The 20,597-nt window shown below is 36.6% G+C and overlaps 1 long non-coding RNA gene across 5 annotated transcripts in view; it reads right to left on the minus strand.

Moving 5' to 3' along the window:
• Positions 1-20,597, minus strand: part of LOC126592043 (uncharacterized) — an 83,395-nt gene that overhangs the window by 55,413 nt on the left and 7,385 nt on the right. For 2 of the 5 annotated variants that reach the window (XR_007612578.1, XR_007612580.1), the window contains 2 exons: positions 20,441-20,509; positions 19,685-19,743 (listed from right to left, as the gene is read on the minus strand). This is a non-coding gene — a long non-coding RNA (uncharacterized LOC126592043). Of the gene's footprint in view, positions 1-18,367; positions 18,710-19,684; positions 19,744-19,766; positions 20,510-20,597 lie in introns of those variants that run through there. The other 3 variants (XR_007612581.1, XR_007612582.1, XR_007612579.1) reach the window with 2 other exon arrangements.

Genomic DNA, 20,597 nt, shown 5'->3' on the forward strand with positions numbered 1-20,597 from the left:
TTTTTGCTTTCGATGGGTTGTTTGCAGAGGTATCCCAGGGAATAAGGAACACTGAGTGACTCGAGAGGCTTTGTTGGGAAGGCATTCTCGAAGATGAAGAAGGGTTATGTATGTCTGCCTTGCAATGGAAGGTGAAGGTCAACATTTATATGAATTAATAACTGGTACTATTCTTTCACTCTTGTTGGCAACCGTTGGATGATTTAATAGAAAACTTCACGTGCCTTCTACTTCATAAGAAATCTTTGAAAGATTGCCTTTAATTTCTGCAAGGCTAAGTGTGCATGTGATAGGCGCTGACACGTTTGGAAAAGCAAGTGCCTCTTCGATATCTGGAATCGGCACTTCGACAAACTGCCCGTGATATCCGCAAAGCTGAGTGTGCATGTGACACATGCTAACACGTCTGGAAAAACAGATGCCTCTCCGATTTCTAAGCTTGCCTCTTTGAGTTCTGAGCTCGCCTCTTCGAGTTCTGAGCTCTATCGAGTGCAGAGGTTGCATGTGACAAGTGCGGAAAAATCTGGAAAAGAAGATTGGCCCATGGTTTCTGAGCAAGCCCAGCTTTTGAGAAAGCTAGCACTTCCTCGATTTTTGAATTGGCCTCTTCGATTTTTGAGCTCGCCACTTCGATCTCTGAAATCCCGTCGAGTGCTAATTTTTATAGAGGACCGCAATTCGTTTCAAATTACACTTGAATTTTCGCTTGTAGAAACTCCCTCAATTGCACTTCTAAGATCTCGATTTGTCCAACCTCTTTTTTCTTCAACACCTTTGAAAATGTCTGGCCCCTCCGACCGTCGTTTTGACTTGAACCTTGGTGAAGAGGCATCCATGCCTTCTCCAGACAACATATGGCGCCCATCTTTCATATCCCCTACTGGTCCTCTTACCGTTGGGGATTCAATGATGAAAAATGATATGACCGCTGCGGTGGTGGCCTGGAACCTTGTCACTCCCAAAGATAACAGACTACTTTCCAAACGATCTGATGAGTTGGATGTTAAGGATTCTCTGGCTCTCAGTATGCAGTGTGCAGGTTCTGTGTCCAATATAGTCCAACATCTATTTGCTCGAACCCGTCAAGTTGAATCATTGGTGGCTGAAGTGATGAGTCTCAAACCGGAGATTAGAAGGCTCAAGCATGAGAATAAACAGTTACACAGGCTTGCACACAACTATGCTACAAACATGAAGAGGAAGATTGACCAGATGCAGGAATCTGATGGTCAGATTTTACTTGATCATCAGAGGTTTGTGGGTTTGTTCCAACAACATTTGCCTTCGTCTTCTGGGGTTGTTTCACGTAATGAAGCTCCAAATGATCAACCTCTGATACCTCCTCATTCTAGGGCTCCGCCGACTACTGAGACTTTTCCTAAGCAGCCTTTGTGAAGGCTCCCTCTTGTATTTTTCTGCCTCATGTTCATTTTCAACGAATTTTAATGTAAAAATACCTTGCATATCTGTCAATGTTTCAAAAATAAACCCACACCAAAAACAATTAAACAAGCAACAAATAAAAATGACAATCATGGCAAAATAAAATGCAGAAAAGGGAAGGCTTTTAGAAACGCAAAACTGATTGTGGAGCGATTCAAAGATCTTCCTGTTTTTCAATACATGGGTTGCCTCCCAAGAAGCGCTTGCTTTAACGTCTTCCAGCCGGACGAAACTTCCTTCTAAGCTTGGATAGGGCCCATAGAAGGTGATACTTGACGTGATCCGGCAATGGTTTAAATTCTAGTGTAGGTGCCTGAATAATCAAAATCAGCAAATTAGTATAAAATAAAATCGAAGTTGGAGAAGATGACTTACTTGCTTGCTCCGACACAAACTCAATTACGAACACCACATCTTTGAAGGTTGCAGGGATATGGGACTTGGCCAGATTTGGTGTTTTGAGAGTTATGACTTGTCCCGTGTCATAAAATCCAACTTCGTTGGTATTTTTCGTCTAAAGTGTATCTTCTTTGATAAATTCTAGACATTCCCCATCCACTTCTTGCTCTTGATTCTTTGGAAAGGTTTCGAAGATGCCTTTCTCACCCTCTTTTTCCTTGGATTGCTTGATCCTACAAGGAATAAGGACATTTGGTGAAACGGGGTCAAGACGAATTGAATTTAGGCTTACCTTGGTTATAATGGACGGCATATAGGACATATGGGGCTGCGGTAAAGGTGGTTCTTCCCTTGCCGTGGCATTGTTTTTCTCCTCTTCTTCGAGCATTAGCTGTTCATCCATGTTTTGGCTTGGTGTGGATGTCTTGGGTTCACCTCCAACCTCCATAGCACTTCCCAAAGTGATAGCATCATGGATTTCAAAATCTTCCTTCAAATTTTCAATAGTTGAGTTGGAAAGTTCACTTTGCTCTTGAATTTGTGTCGTGAACTCCATAATCTCTCCAAGTTGATTTTTCAATTCGCTCATCTCCTTAGATTGATTAAGCATTATTTCATTTTGATTTTGCTGCCCCTGCACCAAAGAGGTTAGTAATTGAAAAATTTGATCACTATCCGTGGACATACTTGAATTTGATTGGAATTGTTGTAGGGGAAGCTATGGTGGCTACATAGGTGTTAAATAAAACTCCTCAGATTGCTACCAATATCATCTTGTTGAGCCTCATTGGCTTGATTTTATGAGCCCTGCACCAAAGAATTTATTTCATAAAAAATTCGATCATTATCTGTTGACGAACCTGAGTTTGATTGAGCATATTGTATATGAGGTTGTAATGGCTGCATAAGTCTTGAATAGAACTCCTCTTCTTGCTGCCAATATCCATCTTGTTGGAATTGTTGAGGTTCTATGTAATCTGAATAATCTCTCCAATCCGAATTGTAAGCGTTGGAAAACATGTTGTCCCATGATTAGCTATGGCCTTGATAACCCCAAGCATCTTCATTCGCAACGAATTGAGAATATTGCTGAGTTGGATGTCCTTGCCCATAGGACACACCACATGTAAGGACACTGTGCATTGTGGTCCTTTCGGCATATTGTGACAATTGAGAAGTAAGTTCCGCCAATTGAACTTGAATGGTAGCAAAATCCATGTCCTACTTCTCTAGTACCTGCAATCAAGGAAACAAAACTAAATCAAATATCAAAGTAAAACAAAAAACAAAAAAAAATAAAAAAAAACACACACACACAAACAGAAGCAAAGTCAGTAACTAAAAACAAAAGACACGAAAATAAACAAAAAGAAATAACAAGGGAATAGCAAAGTTACTAATCCCCAGCAACGGCGCCAAAAACTTGATGCGAAAATTATCTTAACACACAAATTTAAGCCTCTTTTGACAATTGTAGTACAAGTATAAGTAGGGATCGTTCTGGACCGGGGATTAGGAGGGCTTGCTAATAACCTCTAAACTGACTCAAAAACATAAAACTAAACTTAAAAACACTTAACAAGACTCACAAGACTCAAAGCAAACTTAAAATACTCAAAACAGTTTAAAACAACCAAATAAACTTAAACTAGACACTAGGAATGACTTTGGACGAAAATTGACTTTTACTTGAATCAAAAAACTTAAAAACACAAACTAAAACAGATTTGAAACACTTTGAAACAAGAAACTAAAAGGGGGGTTTTGATTTGGATGAAGTTGAAACAAACAAACAAGTATGAAAAACTAGACAGATTGTAAAACAAATTTGAGAAATAAGATGATGGATGGGATAGCTAGAGGCCTTTTCTCCACACATGACATGTATGCAAATAACTTGATTTCCAGTTACTAGTTCATTGAATTATGAACGACAATGCTCCAAATTAACCGTGACATCACTAGTTAACTCTCAGATTTTCCTTGTTTTATTGGATTGGATGACATAATTCGACAACCCAAAACATTCTTCAAATGTTCCCTACATGACATTATAATAGAGATACAATCAAAGATCATTACGTTTAATGAAAATCATAAGCATTGACAAAGCACTTGCAATTATGACATCATGTCGCTTATACTAGGAATTGAACTTAACGCGATCGTTTATAAGCAACCTTCACTACATGTGAATATAAGTTTGTAACGATTATGTGAAACTTCCTTATATTCTAGCAACGGATTTATGCATGCCAATTAAGTGTCGACCCTTAATTAACAAATATAAATAAGTTATCAATCAAATAGTTAAGCCAATTGCATTCACGATTCAAGAGTTCATAACTGGAATTTATCAAATTATATTGCACACATAATCATGGCTTTGAAATCACCCCTAGCCAAGAGGGTTTAGCCACTCATATTTACAACAAAACGAAAGGAAATGAATTTAAACATTAGAAACAAAAGAAAGAAAACACTTAAACACTCCAACGATCCAAGTTGGACAGCAAGCCGTCCAAGCACTTTCCTTCCCTTCCTTTGCTACGGCACAAGGTGTTGGTGAGTGTTTGAAGGTTTGTTTGTATGGAGGAATGGATGTAAAGATGAATGGATGCGTTTGGATGAAGGTTGTATTGAAATGGGGATGAATGATCAAGCAAAAACTGAACTCAATTTATGCTACACACACTTCCTTTTATAGAGGAAGTGCATGGCAATGGAGGGGAACATGGAGTGGTGTAGCAATTGAGTGCAATGATGCATGAAATCTGAAATGATGGAGGGAACAAGGAATGGTGTAGCAATTGAGTGCAATGATTCAATGTAATGATGCATGAAATCTAAAATGATAGAGGGAACAAGGAATGGTGTAGTAATTGAGTGCAATGATTCAATGTAATGATGCATGAATCTGAAATGATGGAGGGAACAAGGAATGGTGTAGCAATTGAGTGCAATGATTCAATGTAATGACATCTAAAATGATGGAGGTACCAAGGAATGGTGTAGAAATTGAGTGCAATGATTCAATGTAATGATGCATGAAATCTGAAATGATGGAGGGAACATGGAATGGTGTAGCAATTGAGTGCAATGATTCAATGTAATGATGCATGAAATCTGAAGTGATGGAGGGAACAAGGAATGGTGTAGCAATTGAGTGCAATGATTCAATGTAATGATGCATGAAATCTAAAATAATGAAGAGGACAAGGGTGATTATGCATGGCATGGGTGGAAAGGTGAGTAAGTTGTGAATCAATGAGTGCAAGGAGGTGAAAGGATATTGTGCACATGGTAGACAAAGGAAAGGAAGTGGAATGATGCAACAAATGAGTCAATGGAGGGAACATGGATGATGATGCATGGCATAGGAATCCAAAGGGAGTGCAATGATGGTGTACGACAATGATGGAAAGGTGAATGGTGGAGTGACACCCTTTTGTGGCTGAGCTCTTTGTTCTTTTTACATTACTTCTTCTTTCTCTTTAACACATTCCTAGCCTTTTTAGTCTTCAATTTCGTCCATCCACCTTGCTCCATGCATGTGCTATTCATTCCAAGCCCAAAACTGCTCCAAAATGCACCAAAATGCATCTTATTGGTTTATAAGGCCTATGGACCTACAAACACACGAAAATAGCTTAAAATACATAATTAACTAAGAAATAACAACATAAATGCATGAGAACAAGCTAACTCAGTCGCATAAATATGCTCCTATCAATGAGATCATATACATGTTATATTAATAATTCCAGAAAGTGCCTTCTTTGATTATAACATATGTGAGTGCTAGTCTACATGTTTGTATCAATCTTCTCACATTACTTTGTATAGGGAGTGTAGTTAGAAAATCTGTGTGAAAATAGAGAGTATATCCAGTGAAGAATTGAGGGAATTCTCTAAGGCATGTTACTACATTCAGAATGTTGTTTTAATTGATTAAATGTGAGCTAGTGAGTGGTGACTGTGATTAAGTATGAGCTCGGGGGTAAGGATAGCTAAAATCTATGTGGGTAGTGATTTTTAAAATGTCATGTTTCATTGGAAATCTCTGAGGCAAACGTTGGAAGGTTTAGGTTATGTTTTGTTTGTTTTGTTTTGCTCGAGGACTAGCAAAAGCTAAGTATGGGGAGATTTGATAGGAGCATATTTATGCGACTTAGTTAGCTTGTTTTCGTGGATTTTCATAGCTAATTTCTACTTATTAGAGTGTTTTAAGCTATTTTTCGTGTGTTTTCAGGTTCAAATGACAAAGTTGGCAAGTAAGTTCAATTTGGAGCATTTTGAAGCAGTTTTGGGCCAAGAATGGATAACACATGCATGAAGCAAGGTGGACGGACATTTTTGAAGTTCAAAAGGCTAGGAATATGCTGAAGAGATAAAGAAAATAAAGTCAAGACTTGGGAGATAAGGATCAGGTAAAAAGAAGGAACATTATCCAAACCAACCTTATCTTGTCCAACATTATCCAAAACCTTATCTTATCTTATCCAAACCTTATCCTAATCTACCTAATTTCCAGCTACAAGGAGGGCATCTAAATGACATTAGGATACCTACAAAATTAGGTTTCTAGAAGCCAAACCTTATCCCTAAAAGTGTGCCACACCTAGCCCTTCTAGAAGCTATGTTTCCTGCTGCAAGGACTACTCATTTTCCTCCCTAGAATCTGATGAGAAGTGTCATTTTTCCTTGTTGATTTGGAGTCCTAATTCCCTTCCTTCTCAGCCTTTGTTGTGCCTTCCCTTCTCCCTATAAATATATTGTGCCGCAGCACTCATAATTCACCCATCTTTCACCACAAAATCACACCACACATCCATCATACAAAGAAATCTCTCTTGTGCTGTAGCCTTGCAAAGAGAATGGATAGGAGACCCTTTGCCATGCCCTGCCATTCAAGCTTAGATTATCAGATCCTTCCTAGGTGTTTTCTATCTTTTGGTTTCAATGTTTCATTTAAGTTATCTTTGTTTAAGTGCAACATGAGGAACTAAACTCGTTTTGCCTAGAGGCGAATTCAAAGCCATAAACATATATTGCATATGAATTGATTACATCCAATTATTATTTCATAAATCGTGAATGCAATTTGCTTAACTGTTTAATTCAGAACTTATTCTTGTATGTTGATTAAGGGTGCACAGTTGGTTTGCATGCATGAATTTGATGCTAAAATATAAGGGAGTTTCACCTAATAATTATGAACTTATATTTATAAGTAGTGGAGGTCACTGGTTATGATCGTGTTAAGTAAAATTCCTGCCAGGAGTATCATGCTGTTCATAGTTATGAATGCCTTGTCAATGCTTATGATTTTCATAGAACTTAATGATCTTTGATATGTATCTCTATCATGTTGTTCATGTAGGGAACTTGATAAGAATAATTTGGTTGCGACGATGAGTCTAATTCAATGAATTTAGGAAAATCTTAGGGTTAATTAGTGTTGTTCACGGTTAATCTGGGGCGTTGTCATTCATGGTTTATAGGAAGAATAACTGGAAATCGATTCATATGCATATGTGTCATGTGTGGAGAAGGACCCTCTAGCTAGCCATTCACCCATTAAATCACCAATTTCATCCAAAGTTATTTAAAGTCTTAAATCTATTTAATTTTAGTCTTAAATTCATCAAAAACTAACTCCCTTTTATATTTCGTGTCTTTAGGTTAGAATCTGTCCAAATTGGTTTCCTTTTAGTGTTTTGAGTCTTTTTAGTTCAAATTTCATCCAAAGTCATCCTTAGTGTTAGTTATGAGTCAATTTGTTTGTTTTTTGTAGTTTTGAGTAGTTTGAGTCAGTTTTGAGTCCTAATTAGTTTAGTTTTTTAAGTCTAGTTAAGTGTAATTGAGTCTAATTTGAGTTGATTAGCAATCCCTCCTAATCCCGACCTAGAATGATCCCTATTTATCCATACTACAATTGTCAAAAAGAGGGTTTCTGTTTGAGTGCTAGTTTATTTCACATCAAATAACCTGGAAACGAGAGATATTTTTATGATTCAAACTATATTACATCTTGCCTTCCAAATATGCCAACAAGTGGAAGCAACCTAGGCCATAGTGATCACTTTCTCCCGTTTATTCCCCATTTATGTATTAATTAATGTGTTTATTCACTAAAAGTAGTGATTTCACTCTTATTCATCTTATAATTCAGTTGACCTCCAAACCAAATTCGATCCACCCATGGGCACATGAGGATCATATGTTCTACAGATTCCTCGTGTTCCTTGCAAATGGGGTAGATTGGAGAGTCTGAAGGGTGTTTATTTTAAAAGATTTGCCTTTGTAGCAATTGCTCTTTTTAGCACTCTCCAGATAAAATTTCTAAATTTAGGAGGGGCCTCTAATTTCCAAATATATTTCCATACCTGATTTCTGATTTGCAATGAAGATGTGGGACGTCAAAGTCTACTTCTAATGTATTTATAATGTATCCAATGATAACCAGATCTCATCGTATTTTTTCCTTTTTTTTTCCATAGGCCAAATAAGTCTATCATTGCTTTGGGGATCTCCAATTTGTAACTCCTTTATCTGAGAAAGCCCATGAGTTGAAATCTTTGAACTTATATTTTCCAAATTCCAAACTCCTGTGTCTTCACATAGTATAGAAGCCATAGGTTGATTCCGATCAATGACTTCACCTTAATGATAGGAGCATATTTATGCGACTTAGTTAGCTTGTTTTCTTGCATTTTCATAGTTTGTTTGTGTTTATTATAGTGTTTTAAGCTATTTTCGTGTGTTTGTAGGTTCATATGATAAAGTTGGCAAGAAAGTGCAATTTGGAGCATTTTGAGGCAGTTTTGGGCACCAAATGGATAGCTTATGAATAGAGCAAGATGGATGGACGAATTTGAAGTTCAAGAGGCTAGGAATGTGCTGAAAAGAGTGAAGAAATAAATCCAAGTCAAGGAAGATAAGAAATCAGCTCAAAAGAAGGAACATTATCCAAAATCTTATCCAACTTTATCTTATCTTATCCTATCCTAATCCTATCCTAACTTAATTCCAGTTGCAAAGGGGATTTATTTTCAGAATTAAAACACATTAAAATAGGTTTCTAGAAGCCCTTATCCACTCCTACAAAGGTGTTGCACCTTATCCCTTGTTTTTCTAGGAAATCAGCCACAAAACAAGCTTTCTAGAAGGCCTTATCTCCTCTCCTAAAAATCTGTCACCCTAAACCTTTCTAGAACTTCTAGAAACCTGATTATTCCTTTCCCCCTTGGTTTCTAAAAGCCTTAGCCTTTTCCTTCAAGGATTGTGTGTTATTATCCTATACAAATTAGGCCTTTAAATCCTTTTCCTTTGCTACATAGGGGCTGTGAATTTCAGCCTATAAATACCATCCTTTGCTGCACCATTTAGTCACCACCCTCTACCATATTTTCACTACACCATTCACCCAAACATCCCTCTTGTGCCGTGAGTTTGCAAAGGAGAAGGAAGGAGACTCTTGGAGCCGTGCATGCCATTCAAGGAGCTTGGATTGTTGGAGCATTTCTAGGTGTTTTCTATCTTTATGTCAATGTTTAAATTTATTTATCTTTGTTTACTTGCGAACATGAGGAACTAATTTCTTTATAGTTAGAGGGGAATTCAAAGCCATGATCATATGTTTTATATGACTTGATTTCCTCCAGTTATGATTTCATAAATCATGAATGTGGTTTACTTATCTATTTGATTGATAACATGTTTATGTATGTTGATTGAGGGTCGACACTTAGTTTGCATGCATGAATTTGATGCTAGAGTATAAGGGAATTTCACCTAATCGTTATGAACTTATATTCATGAGTAGTAAAAGTCGCTAGTCACGATTGTGTTAAATAAATCCTTGGCAAGAGTAACATGCGTATTCCATAGTTATGAATGCCTCGTCAATGCTTATGATTTCCATTTAACTTAATGATCTTTGATATGTGTCTCTATCATGCGTATTCCATAGTTAGGGTCCTTGATAAGAATAATTTGGTTGTAATGCGTATTCCATTCAATTCAATGAATCTAGGGAAATCTGATAATTAATTGGTGCAATCTAGTTAATTTAGGGCATTGTCATTCATGGTTTGTTGAAAGAGTAACTGGAAATCGAGTTGTATGCATATGTTTCATGTGTGGAGAAGGAACCCTCTAACTAGCCTTTCACCATAATTTGATAGAGTTCCTATCCATCACCTACCAATGAGCTCCACTTAGTAGGAATTCTTTTCCCTCCAACAAACATGTCCATGCCCATGAAGTTGCTTCCAAACTTTGTTTCCAAGATTGAATTGTCAGGAAATTATGTTTCTTTCAGCACCTTAACCCATAGTGAATTTGGTTCATGGATGAAGGGCCAACATTGCTTTGCAATCAATGCCATATTAAATTCCTGAAAATTCCTAAAACCCATCCCTCCTTATCGTTTTGGCAAACCAAGAGAGTCCCAATTCACCCAATGTATTTCCCTTTAATCATTTTTTCTATCCCACATCAAAATGGAGTAGCGGAAACGAAAATTAGAACATTGAAAGATATCCAGCCAACTACCATCACAATTTAACTTCCAACAATTCATGACAATTTATTTGCATTTTGCTTCCTTGCACTAAAATGCCTCAAACCTGAACAAACCTCTTCCTTTGGCATCAAGAGGTTCCCAATTAACCAGAACTGGGCAATGACCCAACCCCATTATAGTACAGTGGGTAACAATGGTGTTTGGCCATCATTCTTGCTATCTTTCGTTCACTAATCCACGATTATGTCAGTCCTCCACCAACTCACCATTCCTTGTTCCCTGCCACGTGAATCAAGGACCTTTAAATCCCAAATCAATCATACTGGCCTTGTCTATGAAATTCTGAAGATACCGTGATCTTCCATGGAAAATCTCTCTACCTCCTTTTTTTCTCATAATCCCACAAAAACTCATTAAAATCTCCTTCACAGAATCATGGCATGTCTCTGGGCCCGAAACTGTTCTCCATCCATGTCCAAAAATTCGCCTTTTCATTACGATAAGGGGTACCATAAACCCAAGTAGCTTTAGTCCAGATTTGTGTTTCAATACATTTTATACTGGAATCAATAACAGATTTTGAAGAAAAACTTACATGAATCTCCATAGAGGTGTCCCACCAAAGATTCAACCCTTCAACACTTCCTTTCGAAAATACATCAAAACCTTGATTGTAACCCATTCTTCGACAAATTCCATCAATTCTGCAATTTCTCATATTTATTTCTGATAGAAAAATCAAAGAGGGTCTATACTTTTTGACAAGCCCATATAAGGCTTGAACCGCCGGGTCTGACCCAAAACCACGACAGTTCCATAATATGTAACTTATGGCGACCTTAGGGTTGTTTGAGGCCAGCCGCCACCGCCTTCGCTTCTAACTTGTATCTCCACTCCTTCTACATTAGCTGCCACATATAGATAAGCTTGTAACCCCTCTTGTTATACAGGAACCTCCTGCAAATTTTCCTCTAAGAACAAATATTTTCCTCATTCCAAGCATCCTTTGAAGGAAAAATTTTGTCCTAGCTAAAAACATGTGAGAATATTTGAACACATAGGCAAACTATTAACATATTAAAGTAGGCATGCATTCAAAAACAATTCTAAAACCCATGACTTTCAAAGCCTAGTGAATGGTGAACCAAGAGACTCTTCAACAACATTAAAGAGAATGAAGGATTTAGAGATTCACTACCGTTGAAGCTCATCCTTGTTCACACAAGGGATTCACCCAAGTGGATGGCCTTCAAGTCACCTCCTAGCTCCTTGGATCTTCCTTGTGATTTTCTTCTTTTTGATGCTCCTTTGCTCATTGAGGATGTGAGGAAAGGATCTTCAAGAACACCAAAGATTTGGTGTCTCTAAGTCTCCACACCAAAGATGAGGTGTGAAGATGAAATGGATGACTTAGAGAAGAAAAGATTGCTAGCTATCTCTTCCCTAAGTGGCCGGCCTCTTTTAGAGAAAAAGAGAGAAAGTGTTTCTCATTTTTGTCTCAAGAAAACCCTCATGAGGTAAAAGCTATAAAGATGCTTTTATATCTCTTTTCTTAGGTGAGTGGCAAACATGCAATTAAGCAAAACTTCCCACTTCCCTCACTATGGTCAGTCATCTTAAGTGATTGGGCTATTTGTCCATATTTGTTTTAGTTGTCATACAACTTAAACATAATGGACCTAGTGGACCAAACCCTTTTGGACCCCGAAGCCCAAAACTAACTTAAAAGCCCAATACGAACCTTTCGTATAATTAATCAACTAATTAATTAACCTTGACCATTTTCAATTAAACCATTTAATTGCATATCCATTTCATTTATATTTCTTCACTTTCATCCTTACTCGATGTACGATCCATTAGGTTCCAATTAGCGAGGCAGTAGGTGATTGTTACTCTTAACAATCAATTGTGAATTGAAACTTCATTTCAATTCTCCCTTTTATTAAGATTAGTGTTTGCTAATCTTCAGGGCTTCCACAAACCATGAGCGACACTTAGCAGCATGTCATGGTTACCCAAGCTAAATAAAATTGGTTGGAGAACCTATCCAGTTACAATTACAATGCAATACGGTCATTCTCTAATATAATACTCTTAATCACATTGTTTGAGTGATAGTTTGTTTCATGTCTACTATCTAATGTAATACGTCTCTATATGATTCAATTGAATATGATTTGGAACATACTTCCTAAGTCATATTCTTATGTTTTGGCCAAAGACTCCTGAATCATATCTTAAAGTATTCTCCTTCCACCATGGAAGGTTAGAGATCCCTTGTTGTACATTCATATGCCTACATGACTAGATAGCTTGACCCCAATAATGTCGTGGACACTCTCGATGGAATGCCTTTGACATGATCAAAGATCAAGGACCTAACCATTAGACATCTATGATGCCTCAGGTCAAAGGACTACTTTGCATATTGCAACTAACGAGTTCTTACATGACATGTATGTTCGAACTCTCTTTTGATCGTTGCTCAGTGTACTCGATTACTCTTTTGAGCACCTATGTGTTTGTCTTAGTGTCCAACACTAAATGACTTAAGACTAGTCATACTCATGCTTGAGTTGACATAACACATACTAACCTTAGCGGATTGTCAATGCCTAGTTGGCAATCCTATGGCTAGGAACGTTTTAGGAATGAACATAAGAGAAAGGTCTCGTTAATCTAACTTTCTTAGATTACTTCTCTCAGATTAAATACTTTCCTTGGATTCCCTTATTCCTTAAACACATGATACAATAAATAGTGATTAACAATAAGCTTTGCCCTTCATTAAACATATAATAGTTTAATACAATAAGTATTCCATAAGCTATTACATCAAATGAGTGGCTTTGTGGGCATACTTCCAACAATCTCCCACTTGCACTCAAAGCCACCTTCCTATGTATCTAATACCCATCTTTCTCATATGGCAGTCAAGTTGGATTTGAGACATTGGCTTTGTCAGTGGATCTGCTACGTTATCGGCTGAAGCAACCTTGAGGATGTTGACTTTCCCCTTGGCAGCATATCTTCTAATGATATTAAAGTGCCTGTCAAAATGCTTGTTATTTTGATGAGCCCTAGGTTCCTTGGCTTGAGCTATCGCCCCATTATTATCACAGTACAAAGTTACTAGTGATGTAATGGTTAGAACCACTCCAAGTTCAGTTATGAACTTCTTCATCCAGAACGCTTCTTTTCCGGCTTTAGCTGCAGTCATGGAAGAAAATATCGGTAATATCAGAAATATCGGTAGTCCGAAAACACGGAAATATCGATGGAAATATCGGGATAATATCGATATCGATAAAAATTAGATGGAAACCACGGAAATTGTAAGAAAAACTTGGAAATTTTTATTGAAACTTTGCAGGATGTTTATTGAGTCAATTATCTATTAGTTTATCACAAAAAAATTGTAAGTAAATGCATTGCATGATGGATTTAACATTATCAAGTTGATTATATAGCGAGCTGACAAACATTGTGAGTGTAGAAAACATGTAGTAATTAATGAAAGAAGTCTAAACACACCATAATCATTTATATATAATGAATTAGTACAATATTTTACACTTTATACATTGCATGGTAAGATACATGAGTGACTTAGTACCATATAGAGTTCCTCTGAGGTTCAAAATTTTCACTATCTTCATCATCTCTATGTGTAGAGTGAGTGTATTGTGAAGAGTAGTTATCAAATGATAAATCCCCAAAATAGTTTGGCATGTAATTGTTAACATGCCACCCATATGGATCCGAGATTGGTTGACGTTGTCCATAACCAAAATCATTTGAAGATTGAGTCTCAGATTGTTTCCATGAGTCGCTCGATTCCATCCCAACAGGAATGGGATATGAAGGGTAGGGAAATGGTTGGTTATAAGTATTACCATAGTTACTACTTCCCACTCCAACATAGTCTGAAGTTCTAGATAACGAGTCATCTTTTTTACTTGACAAAATCCCCTTGCCTCTTTCTCTGCAAGTATAGTCCTTCCCTATGGCACCAATTCCTGGTCCTGCCCGCCTACTACCACGGTCATCATCCTGTGTTGCATGCATGAAGTTTGCCTCACCAGTGAAGGGGCTCATAAATCCGGGAGGTGGTCCATAATAGTTTCCATATCCACCACCACTACCACCAGCTCCACTACCTCCAGCTCCACTATGTCCTTCATCATTCCCACCTCCGGTGGTAGGTGAGTCTCCTGATCTTGTACTAGAGCTATCATTAGTATCAGCACGATGTTGTGGTTGTGTAGGATGGAAGAAGGTGGAATTCCAGTGTTTCTTGGTCTTGGACGCAAAAGTTCTTCCAAAGAGTCAGCGCTGCTAGATCCCACCTCCTCCTCTAATACTCTTTCTACATTTATCCCTTCATTACGTGCTTCTTCAGCAACTCTGGGAGCTGGGTTGCCTTCATCATCATCTAAATGAAGAGGTCTAATCCATTGAAAAGTTGGTTACCCTCTGTATCATCATCTTCACCAACAATATCAAACACATCTAGTGGGTCACCACAGTCGACATGATCTATTTCTGCTTCCTTATCTCGAATTTGAAGCTTCATGTTGTAGTAGCAATAAACTAATTTTTCCAAGCTACTATGAGTCAACTTATTTCTTTGCTTTGTGTGTATGAGTGCAAATGTGCTCGAATTTCTTTCACAAGCAGATGAGGAAGCTGTTTGTGATAATACTTTGATTGCTAACTTTCTCACAGTTGGTGCATCGGTCCCATACATGATCCACCATTTAGCTACAATGAATAACAATGTTCATAAGCCTAATAACTCCAACAAATTCTATTATAAACTTATAGTGAAATATGTTTATACTCACTAGGAGACATATTTGTTCGAGCAGCAACTGATGTTGGTTCTCCAAAAGTTCTTCTTGCATCTTTAAACCATGTTAGCTGAATTCAATAAATCATGTTAGTTTAATCCAACAAAGTAATTATTATAATTTAAGTAATTGTGTACCTCATTTCCAAATTGGCCAACTGCTGGTGATGCAGGGTCTAATTTAGAGTATACATTATGTACAGCACGTATAAGGTTACCATCATCTCCAACACCGGGTCTGTATTGGTATTGGGGATTCAAATAATATGTTGTTCAAAGAAACACATACTCTAATAAGAGAAATAATACTTATGCAACTAAAGAAATGAATTGCAAATTATGACATAATTTATACCTACTACATGCAAATTGTGGTATAATGTTTTATACCATCGGTCTTCAATTATCTTTATGACCCATCTTGCACCATGTTTTCTTTCCAATTCATCCTTCACTACACGCATCAACTCATATACTGCCCCCATAGTAGGATACACTTCTGTGTCAACGATCTGTAAAACTTTGTAAAGAGGTTCAAACACTTGGCACACATGTTCTGATTGAGTCCAAAAAGCATGATCAAGCACTATACTTTCCACCATACAACCTGCATTTGAGCGACTCAAATTGTGGTTGGCCCAATCGTCACTACTGAATAGTTGCTTCAACCCTGCTTTCTTCTTAAGTAGGCTGTCTAATGCAATATAGTTAGTGGCGAATCGAGTGGTAGCTAGACGAATAATTTCTCCTTTGCAAAATTCACGCATCTTTGCCAACAACCAACCGTGATTGTAAATATAATTTGTGATCGTTCTAGCTCTTTTGACCACAGTAGCAACATTCTCTCTCTTCCCCATTGCCTCAAACATGAGATCAATACAATGTGCTGCACATGATGTCCAAAACACATTATGATGCTTCATTAACTTTTTTCCAACTTTGACAAATGCAGGACCATTGTCGATCACGACTTGGACAACATTATGCTCTCCCACCTCCATGATTACATCCCTCAATAATTTGTAAATATACTTGTAGTTCTTTATATGGTCTGAAGCATCAACAGACTTCAAAAAGTCTTTCCCTTGGAGTATACCATGAAGTTTATGATGGACAATCTGGTCGGGCCGGTCCATCCGTCACACATGATTATGCAACCATTAGTTTCCCACTTTGACCTTAACTTGTTAACATACTCGTCAATGTCTTTATACTCCATATCCAAATATTTGTTTCATATCTCATAGGGAGTGGGAGGTTGTACTCCAACACCGGCCTATTGACATCCCACTGCCATATTTTTGAAATGATGTGATGATGCCTTCGCAGCAGGGACATTTCATAGATAAAGAACTTGCTAATTAGACGCCCCATTCCCTCCTTCACATTACCTCCAGTTAAATAACTCCAAACACTCTTTTGACGTGCTTTGGATGACTTATATAAACTTGGGGCTATTGGTGGTGTTGGTTGTGATTCTCTAAGACTGCCTCCCCGTCTCATTTGTGCACCACCACTTGTCCCGGAACCTTGTGCTCTATTTGGAATTTTATGAAGGTGTTCTCTTTCCCAAGCTGACTGTTTGGAGGCACGTAATGCTTGTTTCAAACTGCGTCGTTCTTCAGGTCCCATGTCATCATCACATTCGTCCTCATCGTCATCATCATCACTGTCAACCGCTTTGCCATAGACTTCTCCCTGTAGCCCAGCTCGAATATTTTCCATTCCCTGTGTTATCTTTTCCTTCTGCTGTTTTTTATTTTTTAATAATGTGTTGATGAATGCCTTCACTTCTAGGGGGACATTATTGCATCGTTGGACATTTTTTGATGGATCTAATCCACTAAGATGGTACTTAAGTCGTGTCACTCCACCACTCTTTATTACCCGACCACAATATTTGCAAATTATGCCATGTTTGTTTCCGTCTATTGGGTCTCCATGTTCCCAAGCTGGATCACGTTTAGTAACTCCACTGGACATCTTAAACGTACCTATATTTACTTTTCATGAAAATTAGACAATTATTTTTTGATAAAATAAGAGAACCTAAATAATAAAGTTATTCTACAGAAGAATTAAATACGAATTAAAGAAAATGATTGTAAAAATTTAAGTAATTATACAAATAATATGGAATAATAAAACCTAATATTAATTAATAATAATCCAATTTGATAAAAAAATAATCCTAATATAAAACATGGTGATGAATAATAATCCAATTTGATAATAATCCAATTTAATGAATAATCCAATTTGATAATAATCCAATTTAATGAATAATAATCCAATTTGATAATAAAAAAACCTAATATTAATGAATAATAATCCAATTTGATAATAAAACCTAATATTAATGAATAATAATCCAATTTGATAAAAAACTAATCCTAATATAAAACATGGTGATGAATAATAATCCAATTTGATAATAATCCAATTTAATGAATAATCCAATTTGATAATAATCCAATTTAATGAATAATAATCCAATTTGATAATAAAAAAAACCTAATATTAATGAATAATAATCCAATTTGATAATAAAACCTAATATTAATGAATAATAATCCAATTTGATAAAAAAATAATCCTAATATAAAACATGGTGATGAATAATAATCCAATTTGATAATAATCCAATTTAATGAATAATCCAATTTGATAATAATCCAATTTATTGAATAATAATCCAATTTGATAACAAAAAAAAACCTAATATTAATGAATAATAATCCAATTTGATAAAAAACTAATCCTAATATAAAACATGGTGATGAATAATAATCCAATTTGATGATAATCCAATTTAATGAATAATCCAATTTGATAATAATCCAATTTAATGAATAATAATCCAATTTGATAATAAAAAAAACCTAATATTAATGAATAATAATCCAATTTGATAATAAAAAAAACCTAATATTAATGAATAATAATCCAATTTGATAATAAAACCTAATATTAATGAATAATAATCCAATTTGATAAAAAAATAATCCTAATATAAAACATGGTGATGAATAATAATCCAATTTGATAATAATCCAATTTAATGAATAATAATCCAATTTAATAAATAATAATCCAATTTGATAATAAAAAAAACCTAATATTAATGAATAATAATCCAATTTGATAATAAAACCTAATATTAATAAAATAATAAATAACATTAAACATATTAAAATTATCCTAGGGAATAATTATACAACATTACTTAATTACTTAAAAAAATTAACATGTAATTGTTTACATTACTTAATTACTTACAAAAATTAACATGCATGACACACCCCGTCCCGAAGGAGGGCATGCTGGCCGTCACGTGAGAGTGACGTAACCATTTGCACAGTACGGAAGCTTTAAGATACAATTTATAAGTTGATACACCCGAAGGTGAGTCCTAATTTTGTCCAATCTGTCAGAACCCCGCCGTATTCCTCGTAGTCACCACACCTTTGTGATTCCTGAACCTGGAGGGGCGCAAAACCAAAATTGAGTGGGTCAGTAAAACAATTCTTTTCCAAATCCAAACATTTCTCATAACGTTGTAACCCCTCTCCGTAAAACCTGTATACTTTCCCAGAAATGTAAAATATAAATATACATATATATTCTCAATACTTCATTTCACTTTTTCAACATTTTTCATATCAGTTATGCCATGCCACATCATCTCAACATTTCTCATATTAATTATGCCATGCCACATCATCTCAACATTTCTCATATTAATTATGCCATGCCACATCATCTCAACAGTAATAAGGTATGAATGCATCAACATAATCATATCAGGTGCAAGAAAGTAATCAACCGTAGGCCCTCTAATAGCCCTGTACGGTTGAACCTAGAGCTCAAAATCTATCATTATCACTCTACCGGAGTCACCTCTGTGACCCGTCCGGCCTTCTGCACGCAAGTTACGCTCTAGTGCTTCTCATAAATCATCTGTGCACATAATCTAAGGTCACCCACCAGTCGGAATCTCACTAACACTCTCGCGACTGGTCTGTCGTACCCACTCCGCGTGGACTGTACGACTAGCATCTACTTGGATCCAAGGCGAGCGTGCGATGCGGTGAATACTATAAGCACTAAACCATGGTGCAGGATTTGAGCTCAATATATATCATCATCATCATAACAGTAATTAAATACTCACCTGTGCGTCCACCGCACCATTTCATACATATGCATCATAAATCAATTCTTACTTGTGCGTCCACCGCACCAATTCATACATATGCATCATATATTAATTCATGCATGGCATTTCAACTCACATTTCTATATACTTTTCATATCAATTCTATGCATGGTATTTCACTTCCCGTTTTTCCACATAACTCATATGCATTTCATTTTAAACATATTTTCATTTCAATTCAATTTCTGGGAAACGTCAAGTATATATATATATACGGAAAACAAAACTGCCCACTCACCTGGAGTTCGCCCTACAACTCCCTAGCACAATACGCCAAGGCGTCATGACGATCGGCGCCTAAAACAATAATCAATTCCAACCTCAGAATTCATACCGATAGAATATATAACTTATATAAAATACGTCACTACGTAGATTGATCCGGAAGATCCACCCCTCAGATTTTAAATCCATAACTTCCAGAGGTCCACATTATACCTCTAGGACAACATCCTAAAATTTCATTACCATCCAACGGTCGGATCTCCGTCAATTTCCAAAACTAAGTGACGGTTAACATTTTATATTATGGACTTACAATTCCAATTCCGGAAGATCCGCAAATCGGATTCCCAATCTGTAAGTTCCAATAATCCTCAAATATTACGTATTACAACGTATCAAAGTTTGGTGATGATCCAACGGTCGGATCATCAATTCACATTTTCACCTAATGTGAAAACTATAAAACGTTATTTGAACACCTAACCAACAATCCTCAATAACTTTCTCATACGGTGTTCAATTTAGGTATATGAATATACCACAGTGATCTACTCGACGTCACGGACGTCGACATATTTTTAAAATAATTTTATTTTTATTTTTTATTTTTACTGTAGCACATTCTTCTTCCTTGGGTCGCCGGACTGGTTTTTCCGGCGGCCGTTTTCCGGGCAGTTTTTCAAATTGCTATAACTTTGTCATTTCTCAACGAAATCAAGTGATTCAAAAACGAAAGTTGTAGCCCTTGAAGAGACAAAGAGAATGGTACCTTGCACAACACCTAGTTCGCCGTGGTTTGGCCGGAAACTGCCTCGAAAGCCTCGGAGGTCGCCGGAAACTGGGTATTTTTCAAATGAGTATAACTTCTTCAATACTCAACGAAATTGAGTGAAACAAAAAGGAAAGTTGTAGTACTTGACGAGACG

This window comes from Malus sylvestris, chromosome 12 (genome assembly GCF_916048215.2).
Source record: "Malus sylvestris chromosome 12, drMalSylv7.2, whole genome shotgun sequence".
NCBI classification, from domain to species: Eukaryota; Viridiplantae; Streptophyta; class Magnoliopsida; order Rosales; family Rosaceae; genus Malus; species Malus sylvestris.